At 40.3% G+C, this 14,866-nt stretch overlaps 1 protein-coding gene across 2 annotated transcripts in view; it reads right to left on the bottom strand.

The window, feature by feature from the left end:
• Positions 1 to 14,866, bottom strand: part of GMDS (GDP-mannose 4,6-dehydratase) — a 284,442-nt gene that overhangs the window by 145,152 nt on the left and 124,424 nt on the right. The gene's annotated exons all lie outside the window — the stretch shown is intronic.

A 14,866-nucleotide genomic window follows, 5' to 3' on the forward strand; every position in this document is an offset into this window, starting at 1 on the left:
TCCAGAACGAATTAAGTTCTTAACCCGAGGTACCACTGTAGATCAATACATCCAAATTGTCAATTAAAAGAAACAACACACATAGAAAAATACTACAGCCTTTACTAAAATGCCCCACCTGAAATGCCTGTTGCAGAAGGTAAATCTGCATAACTGTAAACAAGCAGACTGTTAAAATTTAAATGATAAACCCCTAACGTTCTCTCCCACAAAAAAACCCTGGGAATTTTAACCTGTACTGCTTAGAGTTCCCACCACTATGGGAAGAAGGAGCACAGAACAAATACGAAACAAAGTAATACGCAATACATCAGCTCTCCCACTCATTGCGAGTCTTGGAAAATATCCTCTTGGAGGGAAATGGGCTGGGAGCATGGCTTGATATGAGGTGTTCTCCTCTCCCCCACAACAATACTTAATCCAGGTGTCTGCTGACTTGAGCACTTCTGCCAAGTTCAAATCAAACAGCAGTTTAGAGATTAAAAATAAACTAAAATACAACACTTGGGAGTTTGCCAGCGGAGTACACAATATAGGTCCGCCGATATCCTCCCACAATCTCCCACAGGTCTGGAGAAGTGGACAAGAATTGTGGAGCAGAGTACGCAAGAATGCAAAGTTAAACAGATGTCCTCGCGTTTCGCATGGTAAAATTGGGGAAGCATTTGAGATGAAACTGGTGTAGAAGCCGACGCTGCTACAATCAGGCACTTTGTGCTATTGCTGAGCAGGGCAGATAGGCTGGGTTGGAGTCCTTATAGCAGGGCTGTACGGGTTTATGGCCACTATTCCTGGAATTTAACAATAGGATTGGAATGCCAGTACCCTGCACGCTCCCTCTAAGTGGGTGTTCTGCTCCCTTCCAACGCCCACACGCTGGTCTCCTGTGCAGAACCAATTAAGTTAATCTTTATATATAGGTATATAGTTGTAGAATATATATGCACAGAAATTCCACTAATAAGAAGGCTGCATAGGAGTATTTGCGGCCTACGCAGTCAATGCTTTCTTATTCACTGCAGCATATGAAATCATGATAATAAGGACTTGATGCCAAGACAAAACCACACAGAGCTCTATAAATACAGCTTTACAACAGTCAATGGGGGCTCCCAAAGCTTTACAATAAACTGGTGCATAGCTTGCTTTTTAAGGAGTCCCTAAACACATATTATGGCCTTTGTTCTGATCTAACTCATGTAGCTAAGGAATACCTCCACTCAAGTCCAATTTTATGAAACGAGAGAAAGCTCTCCTGATATTCCACTTAAAACCTGTAAATCTAAAAATGAACTAAAGGAGTAACTGCATGACACCAGCTAATCCGTTCATATAACAGGAAAGGATGTCGAAGTACGCTTAAACATGCCATATAGTATTAGGGCTTAAACCTGTCGCGCATGAAGGAGAAATGGTGAAGGAGACAATTTATGACAGAAACTGTCTGGGTGTTTAAAATAATTTGTAGTAGTGCCTAATAACATGTGCGACAATGTTTACCATATGCAGAGTACATTTATGCTTCTTTTATTCCACCTAGACTGGGAAAATTCCAGATTAGCTGTGTTTTTCCTTCTTAAACTCCCTAGTACAATGCAGCCAGTAATTTATTATCAAAACAATTCATTTATCACTGCTGTCTAAAATGTAACAAGAATGATGATCGTACATCTGATTTTATTATTGTTACAAACATTTCATCACTATACAAAGCATAGCATATGCATATTCAAAGTGCATCACTGGGAATTGCCATCTTTGTTTAATGCATGGATCTGAGCACCTATGTACCCACTGAGTCATACAAAAGCATACAATTCAGCTAAAATATATGTGAAAACCTTATGCAAAAGGAAAAAAAGATACAAATAATACTTTAGATGCTACTCTGTTTCTCGCAAAACAAGTTCATATTTAAGTTCAGATGGACTGGGTTAACAATCACTATTTTTAATGTTAAAATACCCTAGGGAAGTTATAAACTCACCAAATATGCAGTTAAACTTACTTTATATTATGTGCAGCTGCATGGCTTTGTACCAGTGACCAAATTTCCTAAATGGGCCAGCAAAGTAGAAGAAATTTCTTCCTGTACCTCCTTCCACCAGTAACACAATGCATTGCTTGTCACAATATTTTAATTTCCCTAGTTTGTCAAATTAATACTGTGACTTAAGTTACGGTACTTTTGCTGTGTGTGGAAGAGGAAAAAGAATGGAGACCAGAGAAGGCAAATGACAAAAAAATCCAATGTACATGAATACTCTAATCATTTCTGCCTTAGGAGAATAACTATTATTAATGCTAAGATTTTGAACTTTTACTTAAGATGATCAAACATCACCTGTGCTACTGAAATGCATAAGGAAGGAAGAACAGGTGAAACATTAGACCACCTTTGTGTTTCTTTAATTGCAAACTTTAAAACTTTCAGTAATCTTCTCCAGTATCTGCTATTGTAGAGGTCTACAACAGAAAAACTTTAAATAGGGAAATTAGGTAAGATTGTTTTGAAACATGTCTTTTCAGCATTCACAATGCATTTTCTATGTTCTTTCTGTCAACAACCAGCAGAAATGCTAAACACAGATACTGAAAAAGTATTTCATATACATTTTGCTCCAAAATTATTAAGAAAGCAAAAAAGTAGTGTGGTCAATATCAGAGGCTGTCTGGTTGCTGGTTTAGATTTTACAAACATCAGGAGGAGGTCAACATAAAATGGTGCTTTGACATGTTATGGCTCATTGGCAGTGATTAATTGACCAATATACTTCCATTCTGACATTTAGACACAGCATTCACTTAGAAGTTCAGGAAAGGATATCACAGATCTCAATCTCATGCTTAGCTTTAAATAATGTTTTAAGTTCCACTGTCAGAAATGTCCTCCAAGTCTTCATACAGAAAGTTAATATCTGATCCTCTTTATCTCTGGCTATTATGAGACATGGAAAGGTGACCACAATATGTTCTTTTAAAATATACTGCTCTGAGCAATGTAACCTTTCCGTACCCTCCACTGAAATTCTCTTCCTGTCCCTCACATCCCCTGAAACCAGAAACGACACTACTGTATGCAGCTATACATGTAAATTAAACCAACAATAAATTTCTGATATTAGCAGTGTAGTAAATAGAAAATTCTAAGTTCTTCTTGTAAAAGCCCCAGAGGCATCTATATAATCTATAAAAACAAATATTCACTTAAAATTAAATCATGCCTATTAAATCATTGCTCCATTTTCATTATTCAGCTAACACACACAACAAAACTATACGGTTGATAAGGTAGCTGTTTCAGTGTAAAAGGACAAATGCCTTTTTGAGATATACCAGATACAAAAGGGGGGAAAGTTTAATAAGCTTGTCTGTTAAACATGGCTGAATTGAAAGTCTGTAAAATCTTCCTCAACAGCCTAAGGTTGTTTTCCCCCTTCCTCATGCAAGTAATTCCCTAAATCTTAACTCTGAGGTCAACTGGGTGTCCTATTCATTTGCTGGTGAAGTATTTCCCATGGTGTACTGCTGGCGATGAGGAGAATGTGCTGGGCTATGTCAGGCAGAGAGCATCCTTGAACCAAGTAAACAATTCTGTACCTGACATCAGAGGGAGGGAAGGAAGGAAATTATTTCAAGTTCACCTACAAGAAAATAAACACAAGAGGAGTATGCCACTTAGTGCTGCAGTTGAATGCTTTTATTAATTCAAGAGGTCCAATTCACCTCTGGTGTATGCTGACAATGAGCTAATTCATTACGAATTGGCCCCCGGGGAGGTTTACTTAAATGAAAATTATAATGTGGAAGAAAAGGAGGCAGAGGAAATCCAGCATCTTCGGCATGCGCTATTCACGTAAGCTTTTGCTCCATCTTATATGAATATACTTGCCCCCTGTTACACGGCTCCTGCTTCACAACATATGGGTCACCTCTGACAACAAGTGAGTTTACAGTAACAAGATTACATCGACCAAAGAGGGAAGAGAGGACCACACACTGCCTCCTGCCACCTCACTACAGTGGTACCTCGGGTTAAGTACTTAATTTGTTCCAGAGGTCCGTTCTTAACCTGAAACTGTTCTTAACCTGAAGCACCACTTTAGCTAATGGGGGCCTCCTGCTGCCGCCGCGCCGCCGGAGCACGATTTCTGCTCTCATCCTGAAGCAAAGTTCTTAACCTAAAGCACTATTTCTGGGTTAGCGGAGTCTGTAACCTGAAGCGTATGTAACCTGAGGTACCACTGTATTAAAATGCTACTGCTAGATTCCCTCTCTATCAAAAGTTATGGTTTGATTTCAACCATACTTCCGTGAGAAGGAGGACTCTTTCCATTCGTAGAAGGGCACTTTGGGATCCAATATTTTTCTACAAAACAAATTCCATACGGACTTTGCCTTGAACTTCACAGCAGCGAGGGGAGCCTCTTGTATGACAATACCAAGGTAAATATCTGCAAACAGTTCTGAAGAGTCTTATTCAGGGGTTGGCAAACTACGGTCCACGGGCCGGATCTGGCCCAATTGCTTGATTCTGTTCGGTAAAGCTATCCATTTTTTTTGTGTGCCGCCATTTTTTGGGGGGGGGGCACTATTCCCCCCTCCCTCTCATACACCGCGGCACCTCCTCCCTCCTTCCTCATGGCTTCTTCCCACCCTTCTCCCTGCCGTGCGTAGAGGAGGAAGGGGGCTCGGCTGATCTGGCTGAGTGCCATTTTGAGCAGCGCCTCTCCAGAGCCAGCCAGCCACTACAGTACGGAGGTCTGTACTTAACCTGAAACTGTTCTTAACCTGAAGCATCACTTTAGCTAATGGGGCCTCCTGCTGCTGCCGCGCTGCGGGAGCACGATTTCTGTTCTCATCCTGAAGCAAAGTTCTTAACCTGAAGCACTATTTCTGGGTTAGCGGAGTCTGTAACCTGAAGCATATGTAACCTGAAGCATATGTAACCCGAGGTAGCACTGTATAGGGGGCTCTCAGCCCCCTGGTCGCCCTAGATGACACCCCTGCTCTCAGGGTCCTGAAATAACACAGAATATTCCCCTGATGCTGCAGACCTAGTAAGGCACGTGGACCAGGCCGATATGTACTGTAAAATAGTGGTTTGTCTCATTATTACTGGGTCTTTACCAAATCTGACACTGATGCAACTGCACAGTTTGCAATTAACAGCCCATGACTGTTTAACTCAGTCCAGAATGATTAAAAAACCCCAAAATGACACTGAAGACATCAGAGAAGGCAACGAAAACATCCAAATATATAGTTTGTATTTTCCCCAAAGTATATTGATATAGTAAATGAAACTCAAAAGCTAAACCTCAAAGCTTCCCAATTTTGCAGTTCAAAACGTGTGTTATCTATGAAGACTTTGAATCAATATCTTTTGGTCAGGAAAAAGCTCAGCAATATGCAAACGAAAACAGAGGCTCTCGATCCAGGCTAGTCCCTGAAAGTTAACACTACGTATGTATATCTACTTCACACAGAAAGGAAATGAGTATTGCAAGCTAGTTTCCTTTGTAAACAAAATCCCAATATATAAATATTGACTAGTTCCCCCACCTCAGCCTTACATGCAAGTTAAGTGTACAAGAAGTAACTGAGATATTATATATTTAAATACGTTCTGGTGTCTATTTTTTCCCTAGTTCAAATATATTTACGTTACAGTAAAGGTGTAAAGCTGTTACTACCACACACAAAATTAAATGAGTAAATTGACAGCTGATGTTCATAATATATTACGTGGCAAACCCTGACCTTCTTAGCCATCACCTTTTAAAACGAGAAACAGATTTATCAGCCCACTTGCCCCTGTGTACCGTTGAATGTAACAAACTGGAAACCTGATCTTTGCCTTGGCCTCTCCAGATATGTCTGCAGTCACTATAAAGAATGGGCCTGTCATTATCTGAGTTCGGTTATCTCTTACTAGACTAGTCAACACCAGTCTGCTGCAGGGAGGGGGTGAAATATATGAAAAAGGGATGGATGTTCCAGGCATATTTTAAAACAGGAAGGGATTTCATTACATTTGTAATAAAAGTGGGATGCAGTGCACCCAATTATAATGAAAATCTCCAAGAGTTTCAAGTATGGTAGAAGTTAGGAAAAAAACACCTAAATTTAAAACACCTAAATTCCACAAAGTACCTTTTTTGTGACATATAAAGTTTTTTGTGACATATAAAGTTATAATACTCGGACAAGTCTGTAATGATTTTGTATTATGGAAACGTATATGAAAACAAATATCAATTCATTATTTTTATTCCCTCCAGATCTTGCTGGAAAATGTTGACAAGTGCTACTTAAGAAGTGTGCATGCACACGAAAGCTCATACCAATAACACACTCAGTTGGTCTCTAAGGTGCTCCTGGAAGGAATTTTTTGTTTGTTTGTTTCGACTACTTAATGCAGATTACCTCAATCTCAGGTCATGATCCCAAATTGTTTTTATACCTTCTCCCCCCAAACAGGATGTACCATAGAAAGAAAAGAATCACGAGTGCAATCACCACAAACAGCTGCACAAGAGTAAGGTAAAGGTAAAGGGACCCCTGACCATTAGGTCCAGTCGTGGCCGACTCTGGGGTTGCAGCGCTCATCTTGCTTTATTGGCCGAGGGAGCCGGCATACAGCTTCCAGGTCATGTGGTCAGCATGACTAAGCCGCTTCTGGCAAACCAGAGTAGCACACGGAAACACCGTTTACCTTCCCACCAGAGGGGTACCTATTTATCTACTTGCACTTGACGTGCTTTCGAACTGCTAGGTTGGCAGGAGCAGGGACCGAGCAACGGGAGCTCACCCCGTCATGGGGATTCGAACCGCCGACCTTCTGATCGGCAAGTTGTTGTAGGACCCCAACTCCCATCAGCTCCAGTCAGCATAGCCAATAGTCAAGGATGATGGCAACTGCAACCCAACAACATTTGCAGGACCACAGGGTCCTCAACCCTATTTTATAGCTCGCCTCTACTTGTGAAAGGGTTTGGGCAAATTCTTGGGCTAGCTAAAGGACATTATTGGTATTAATGTTGTATTTTTAGTTTTAGATTTTATGATTTATGTGGAAATTGTTTTCCATTTGGTTGTGTACCTTTTGATGTGTTTTAATTATTGTTTATGACTTTTGTTATGTTGGTAATTATGTAAATCTTGTCATGTTGTAAGCCGCCTTGAGCATTGTTTTAACTATGGAAAGGCAGCATACAATTAAAATGATGATGATAATGATTGGATTTAGTTTCACTTTTCTCATTAGTATTAGGTGTAATACAGAAATTCTATGAACAGAAGCTGTCTTCCACAAGTGTAAGTAAATACTTGGGTCCTGCATATCTTATATAACAAAGCTAGGAGAAAAGTTATTCTGAAAATGTATGGTGATTTTGCAGTCTTTCTTTCTGGTTTTGAAATCCGTTTATTTTCTCAAGCGGATATCGAAAACCTCTTTTAAGAATAATGCTTCCACATATATCTAAAGACATACAGATAGATATCTAACAGAAGGCACTAAACTAAGAAAAAAGTTCATCTCACAAATCAGATATTTGATTTAAAAATAAGGTACCTGAAATATATCTAAGCAACAAACAAAGTGTAAATTTACAAGAAACTAGGCAAAATCTATAAAAAGGTTATGGGGGGGGGGGGGCGGTGTGGAGAGAAAGGGATTAAATGACATTTAATAAATATCCAAGGCTTCATTTGATTATCTCTAATCTAATTATAAAAAGTTACTGCCTAGTTCCCTGAAAAACAAGGAGACCTTAGATGCTTAAGTAGAAAAAACAGAGGTTAGAGAAGCAAAAATAGTGCTGAGTTAAAAGTACTTGGAGGCTAGGAGCTTTGAACCTGCATTTAACTAGCCATTCCAACCTCGTGAGGCAGGCACTGCAGAAGTCCGGGCTTGCAGCTAACAGAGAATTCATTGTTTTCCAAAGGCAGTTAGAAAAATGCTGCTTTATATTTCCTCACACCACAGACCTTGTGCAGAAGTCCAAGGAGGAGATGCAGAGCGAGGGTGTACTATCCATCCATTCAGAAACCATTTTTCCGCTATAAACTACCCTCAAGCTCCCACTCCTGGCATGTAAACTGTGGCAAAGGATGTTATGGTGGCGCGCAATTTACAACTGGAAATTTCTGATTTATGTGGGATTGGGGGCATTTTTCTGCCCTCCCCCCCTTTTTTTTTTGCCCCTCTTACCTTGGGCAGAGCAAGGTGAAACTGCTCAAGGAGCAGAGCCAATGCTTTCTCTGAACTGAGCAGATAAACACGGCATTTTCTTTTTTGGGCAAAGCGATGTTATTCCACACCTGCTCAAAATGTTTATACTGTAATTACCGTTTAATGCATACTTCAGACCAGATAAATATACACTGTGTTTACACACACATACCAATAATACCACTGTTATGTGGCTCTTGCCTCTGAAATTCTCATCTTCTGAACCTTTATCCTGAATATAATTAAATTACACACAGGCTCTAAAAATTGTTTCTTTAAATTAACAACTCTGCATCATATACATTTTATTTTCAAAGTTTATTATTATGATGAGCCATGTACACACAAAATGCGAAGGAGCAGTTAAACCAACAGATATACAGTGGTACCTTGGGTTACATACGCTTCAGGTTACATACGCTTCAGGTTACAGACTCCGCTAACCCAGAAATATTACCTCGGGTTAAGAACTTTGCTTCAGGATGAGAACAGAAATTGTGTTCCTGTGGCACGGCGGCAGCGGGAGGCCCCATTAGCTAAAGTGGTGCTTCAGGTTAAGAACAGTTTCAGGTTAAGAACGGACCTCTGGAACAAATTAAGTACTTAACCAGAGGTACCACTGTATTTCATATGTAAGCTTAACAATCTTAGTCTGGTGGTGCAGAGATAAGTTGTATTAGACAGTATTGGCTGCCATTATGGCTAATATGCATGTATAGGTACATGCTATCTAATAGAAGTAAAAACAACAGGAATAAAAAAGAGAAAAGGCAAAAAGTAAAGATAAACATATTACAACTGTTTCCAGTAACAATATTACATCTATTCCTAAAAAAGCGGGAAATTAAAATTTACCCAGAGAAATATTTGAATTACATTTTGTGCTCTTATTCCAGAATAAGTTTTCCAAGTTTTAATAAACTTACAATTTGTCTTCTTTAACCCTTACCATATTAGTTCCCTTAACCATGTATGGCATATCCCAGATTCTTATTAACTATTCAGGTATTGTCAGTGGAGTAAACTTTTTTTTAAAGAAAAATATTTATATAGCACCTGTTATTCATAATAAGAAGCTCATGTACAAAAATGAACACACAAATTACCAAACAGCAGCTGCTAGATCAATGGCAGATAGTTCAATAAAAACCAAATGCTATTGATGGCAAAAAGGGTCTTCAAAAATAAATGTTTTCAGAAAGTGTCAAAATTGCATTAATGCACGTGCTTGTTTTAATTCAAGGAGAGGTGGTTTCATAGAAAGGTGTCAGTACACCTGAGCCAGGTGTTAACAGGGAAACAGACTTGGGTATCATGAGTCTATCGGTGATACTATGCGGTTTTTGTACCATGTGTAATACACATATAGTTCTGATTCTGTATTTTTGAGATCAGGAGTCTTGTTGTGAACACTCATGCATTTTAATAATATTTACATTTGAAAATAAGTATTTTCAACAAAGTGCATTCAATTCCATCAGTTTAAATTTAAACTAAGTTAAAAGTTTGACTAAAACAATGTCACAGTGCAAAGCGATGGTGGAGCACTGATGCTTACAAAAAATCAGCACTGATGGGTGGTTGGAGGAGTGTCAACTAATTGAGGAGTTTGATAGTGACATTAACACGGTCATCCCACTGTATTCCATGTGTGCACTGAGGGACAGCATCAAGAGAATTTGGCAATCCATTCAAAGAAACCAGTAAAAACCCACATATATTGACTCCAACAAATGTTGCTCAGATAATAATTTCTGCAGAGGATTGCTAAAAATCTGCAGAACTCCTTTGCGGAGAAATTACTCGTTAAAACAAGAGCTGCACATTATTTGAACCATGAGGATTAATAAAAACCTTTCAATATGCCAGCTAAAATGAATAGTACCCAGGAACCTAAAGACAGATGTCCAAGATTTTTACAGAGAGTCTGAACTATAAAGTTTTTCCCCCCTTTCAAAACATGAGAACCACCCCTTTCGTCATGAGTTTTACAAGAAGAGCTATTTGCATGTGGAGAACACGTCTGGTTTGGAAGTGCTCCTTTTCCATGTTTTGCTACTGGTTGCATCGATGGCAGCCTGATGTTCAGATGGTATCAGGAGGTGGCTGAGTCAAGGAGTGGCTCTGCTTATCTTGGGTTGGGGCACCAACTGCATTCGTTCCATCAGAAGGCAGACAGTGATATAGGTTTAAGTTATATTAAGAGTGGGGTGTTGCAACATGCCCTTGGCAGAGTTTCCTTTAAGAAGGCTCCAGAAATTGCAGCTAGGGCAGATTGCGGAATGATAAATGTAATTGGTCATTTGGAACATGCAACCTTTTTGTTGTTGTTTCCATCGCCCTGACTATTGTTTGCAGGCTCAATTCAGAGTGCTGGTTCGTAGTTTTAAATCCCTAAGTAAGAGGTGGGGAAACCTTTCCAGCGCAAGGGATGCTTTCAGTGGTAGGGGGGACCTAGGCAAAAGTGGGTGGACCAGCAGATGTAACTCTTTACGTCTATAGGTTACATTCCAGCCATGCAGGTTTTTACGGAGACACACACACAGAAAAGCAAAATGCATTAGTAGAGTTCACTGACTCATACTAGCCAAGCAGAATACTCAAGGAGGGTGTGGAGCAGGAATAGTGTGGTGGGTGGCCTGGGAACTGTCTCAAGGGCCAGACAGAAAGGGCTGAAGTTTCCTACCACTGCCCTAAATTGCTTGGAATCAGAATGCTCAAAGGACTCTCTTCCTGTACGAGCCTGCACAATCTCAGCTATATACTGGAGAGATGCCTTTGCACATGTGGTGCAGCCATGGGAGAGGGACCTCTATCCAGTTTTGCACAGACTGTTAAATTTCCTGCACCATGAGAACCATCTGGCTGCCACCTTACTGTCTTTTTGCTGCCTTCTCTTAACATCTTTTCAGGCAGGTATTTTTTATTGAGTTAGCCGCTGACTATATCTGGTGGTTATTTTGAATGACATCTGTTGTCATGTCTGCCACCTGTCTTTTTGAATTGCTTCTTTTGAGTATGTGATCTTGTTTAGCTTTTTTGTTTGTTTCAATTTGATTTTTGGGTAAGCGGCCTGGAGCACTATATTGCAAGAAAGCTGATATGTAAATTCTCTCATCAATATAAACTATAAATAAGAAGTATGCAATCCTATGAACTTTTGTTTAAGAAAAGAAGTGCCTTGTGGGATTTCAGCCTTTCTCAACCTGTGGGTCCCCAGATGTTGTTGAACTACAACTCCCAGCACCCCTAGCTAGCAAGGCCAGGGCTCAGGAATGATGGGAGTTGTAGTCCAACAACATCTGGGGACCCACAGGTTGAGAATGGCTGGATTAGATCAAGGTTGACCTAGCCTAGCTTCATCTGAAAGAATCCCAGCAACTGTGCAGGTCTAGCAGTAAAACATGGGCAACTCTCTGCCCACATCCATATATAGTATGGGCCAGAAAGACATAAAAAGATATAGCACACAGAATAGAAATGGTAAGAATAGTGATTCTGAGGATTTCCCACAAATTAGAAAACAACGCTATTTATTTCCAAGTCAAACAACCATTTCCACAAGCAGTTTCTACCAAAGTCAAACAGAACTGGGTGAACTTAGAAGAGCATATAACGCCCACCTTCACTGCACAAATAAATATATCTGTACGAATAAAAGCATGCATAGCCCTCTATTGAGTTGTTCGTCTTAACCCCAGGCATTCTTGTCTCTCTTCTGCGGCTTCATCCAACGGCCAAATGGCACTTGACTAAGTAGCACTGTAAACTTTAAATACAGAAAGTACTTGTCTGCACTAAAAGCTAAATTAAACAATCATTTAATTACTACATCCATTTAAATTGTAGTGAGCGATGCTGCAATCCAAAAGGTAAACCAACCCCCACCACACCCCAAATTAGCTTAAAACATTCCAGCTGGGAGCTATTTGTGACTTCCCTGCCTCATGTTAGGCTTTCTGACATTTTTATTGCCTGTTGTTCCAGTGATAATGTGCAAGCACAGAGATGTATTAAATTAGGAGGGGGAAAATGAGAGCACATATAAATCGAAGGACAACAAAACAGAAGCATATGTTGGGAGAAAATACATACATAGGGCGTTGCTACCATTAAGTTTGCCATCAACAGGAATTGGGAAGTGGTCAGGATAAATCAGATGAATATCCCATTCACTTGAGAATCACGTGAATGGGACCAACTATGGTTTGGCGCTATTGGAATGAGTACTCAAGGAGCCTCGAACTCATACTTACACCTCACACCACCCTTCCCTGAATTGCAAACCAGGATCTAATCCTGGTTTGGCATTTTGTATGATCCAGGAAGAGAGAAAAAGAATCATGATGTATGGGATGAATGTATGAGGCTGAGGCACTCTGATCCACCAAACCATGGTTTTATATTACATCTGAACCACCTCAGTGTGTATATTTTTGGCACCAAATATTTTAAAACCCCCAAATACTGCTTTCAGTTGCTGCAGCCACCTGCTTTCACATCTTTAGAGTGCAAAGTTTTCTGCTTCACCCCCCCTTTTGTATCTCTTTTGCTATTGAAGGTCACTGCAGCTGACCTCCTATTAATACCAAGTAAATGGACACAGTGGATTGAATCCAATTTACTCTAGATTGATCCACTGATATCAAGGAACATGACTACCCAAGTGCACTAATTTGAATAGGTCTGTAACTTCGCTGGATACGATCCAGAGATGGTACAACAACTTTAAAGAAATCAATACTATCCTATGTATAAAGAATAAATATATAAAGAGTAAATATAAACATAAGTATATTTTTAAAATGGTTCCATGAACTTTAACCAGAACTTCCTCATTGGTTCTAGCAGGTTTTCTCCCCTTACAGGTTGCTTTGCCAGGATTTTATTATTATCACAAATTTCTGACAATACTAGGGTCAAAAGGAGCACATTTCTGCTAGCTTTATGTGACAATATCCAAAACGGTCTCTATATATCACCGAAGCAGCTAACAAACTGGCTATTCACATTATTTATTAAGAGCCACACATGTGACAAATTATTTAACTCAATGACTCCTAATAAGTCAAAGAGCAAGCAATTAGCTAACGCAGTATGAGGGCTGTTTGTGACAATTTATAGATGCTCTCAAGCTGTCACAGCGCTTCAAAGCACCATTGGGGGGGAACCTTTTAATGAGTCACTTGAGATGACAAGTATTACACAGCACACATGGTAGAGATGCATTTGGCAGCCTATTCAGTTACACAACTTTCCCCCCTCTTCAGCAGCTGTTTACATGTTTGCAACACAAGCTGCTGGTGATGATGAATGATGAAGCATAGCATCCCAAAAAGGGGGACGTGAAGTTCTCTTGTGCATCACACGTTAGCATCTTTGACTGGAACCATCTACGTCTAAAATAATTAAAACCAAATTGTTGTTGTTGTTGTTTAGTCATTTAGTCGTGTCCGACTCTTCGTGACCCCATGGACCAGAGCACGCCAGGCACGCCTGTCTTCCACTGCCTCACGGAGTTTGGTCAAACTCATGCTGGTAGCTTCAAGAACACTATCCAACCATCTCGTCCTCTATCGTCCCCTTCTCCTTGTGCCCTGCATCTTTCCCATACATCAGGGTCTTTTCCAGGGAGTCTTCTCTTCTCACAAGATGGCCAAAGTAGTGGAGCCTCAGCTTCAGGATCTGTCCTTCCAGTGAGCACTCAGGGCTGATTTCCTTCAGAATGGAGAGGTTTGATCTTCTTGCAGTCCATGGGACTCTCAAGAGTCTCCTCCAGCACCATAATTCAAAAGCATCTATTCTTTGGCGATCAGCCTTCTTTATGGTCCAGCTCTCACTTCCATACATCAGTACTGGGAAAACCATAGCTTTAACTATATGGACCTTTTGAATAACTCAGAGAAGCTATGAGCTATGCCGTGCAGGGCCATCCAAGATGGACAGGTCATAGTGGAGAGTTTTGACCAAATGTGATCCACCTGGAGCAGGAACTGGCAAGCCACTCCAGTATCCCTGCCAAGAAAACTCCATGGACAAAGACAACAGGCTTATAAAACCAAATACATGCATTCAAACAGTGGTTGAAATGGGGAAAACCTGAAATTCCATGACCTGCTGCCCTTGGCTTTGAATTGGACCCATTATTGAGACGGTAGGTTGAGTTGACTTTTTATCCCATTATCAAGGGATTCCTTTTCAGCCAACTTTGGTGTAACAGTCGCATGGTTGCTTCCCATGCCCTAGCACCAACTAGCATCCTGGTGAGTAGAGAACTGGGAGTGGTGGGTGGGAGATCAGATTTACACGTTTGCACGAAGCCACACTTGTTGGGCAGTTTTACAGTATTTCATATTATAGTTGTAAATGAAAAGCAGTTGTGGGAGGGTGAAATTGGGTGTGTAGAACAAGTGTAAAGGGAGGGGCTGCTGAACAACCCCTCCCTTACTATTGTTTTTCTCAAGTTGTCCTCCAAGCTCCTTTCCCATCTATGGGATGGGTGATTTTAGGGATAGACAGGAGCCCCGCACGAGCCCATGGCACACCTTCCTAAAAAACACAGCTCCATTTCAACCAAGATCAATTACAAACCTAGACAGCATCTTAAAAAGCAGAGACAAAGGTCCG

Source organism: Podarcis tiliguerta, assembly GCF_965153285.1.
Source record: "Podarcis tiliguerta genome assembly, chromosome: 7".
Classification (NCBI taxonomy): domain Eukaryota; kingdom Metazoa; phylum Chordata; class Lepidosauria; order Squamata; family Lacertidae; genus Podarcis; species Podarcis tiliguerta.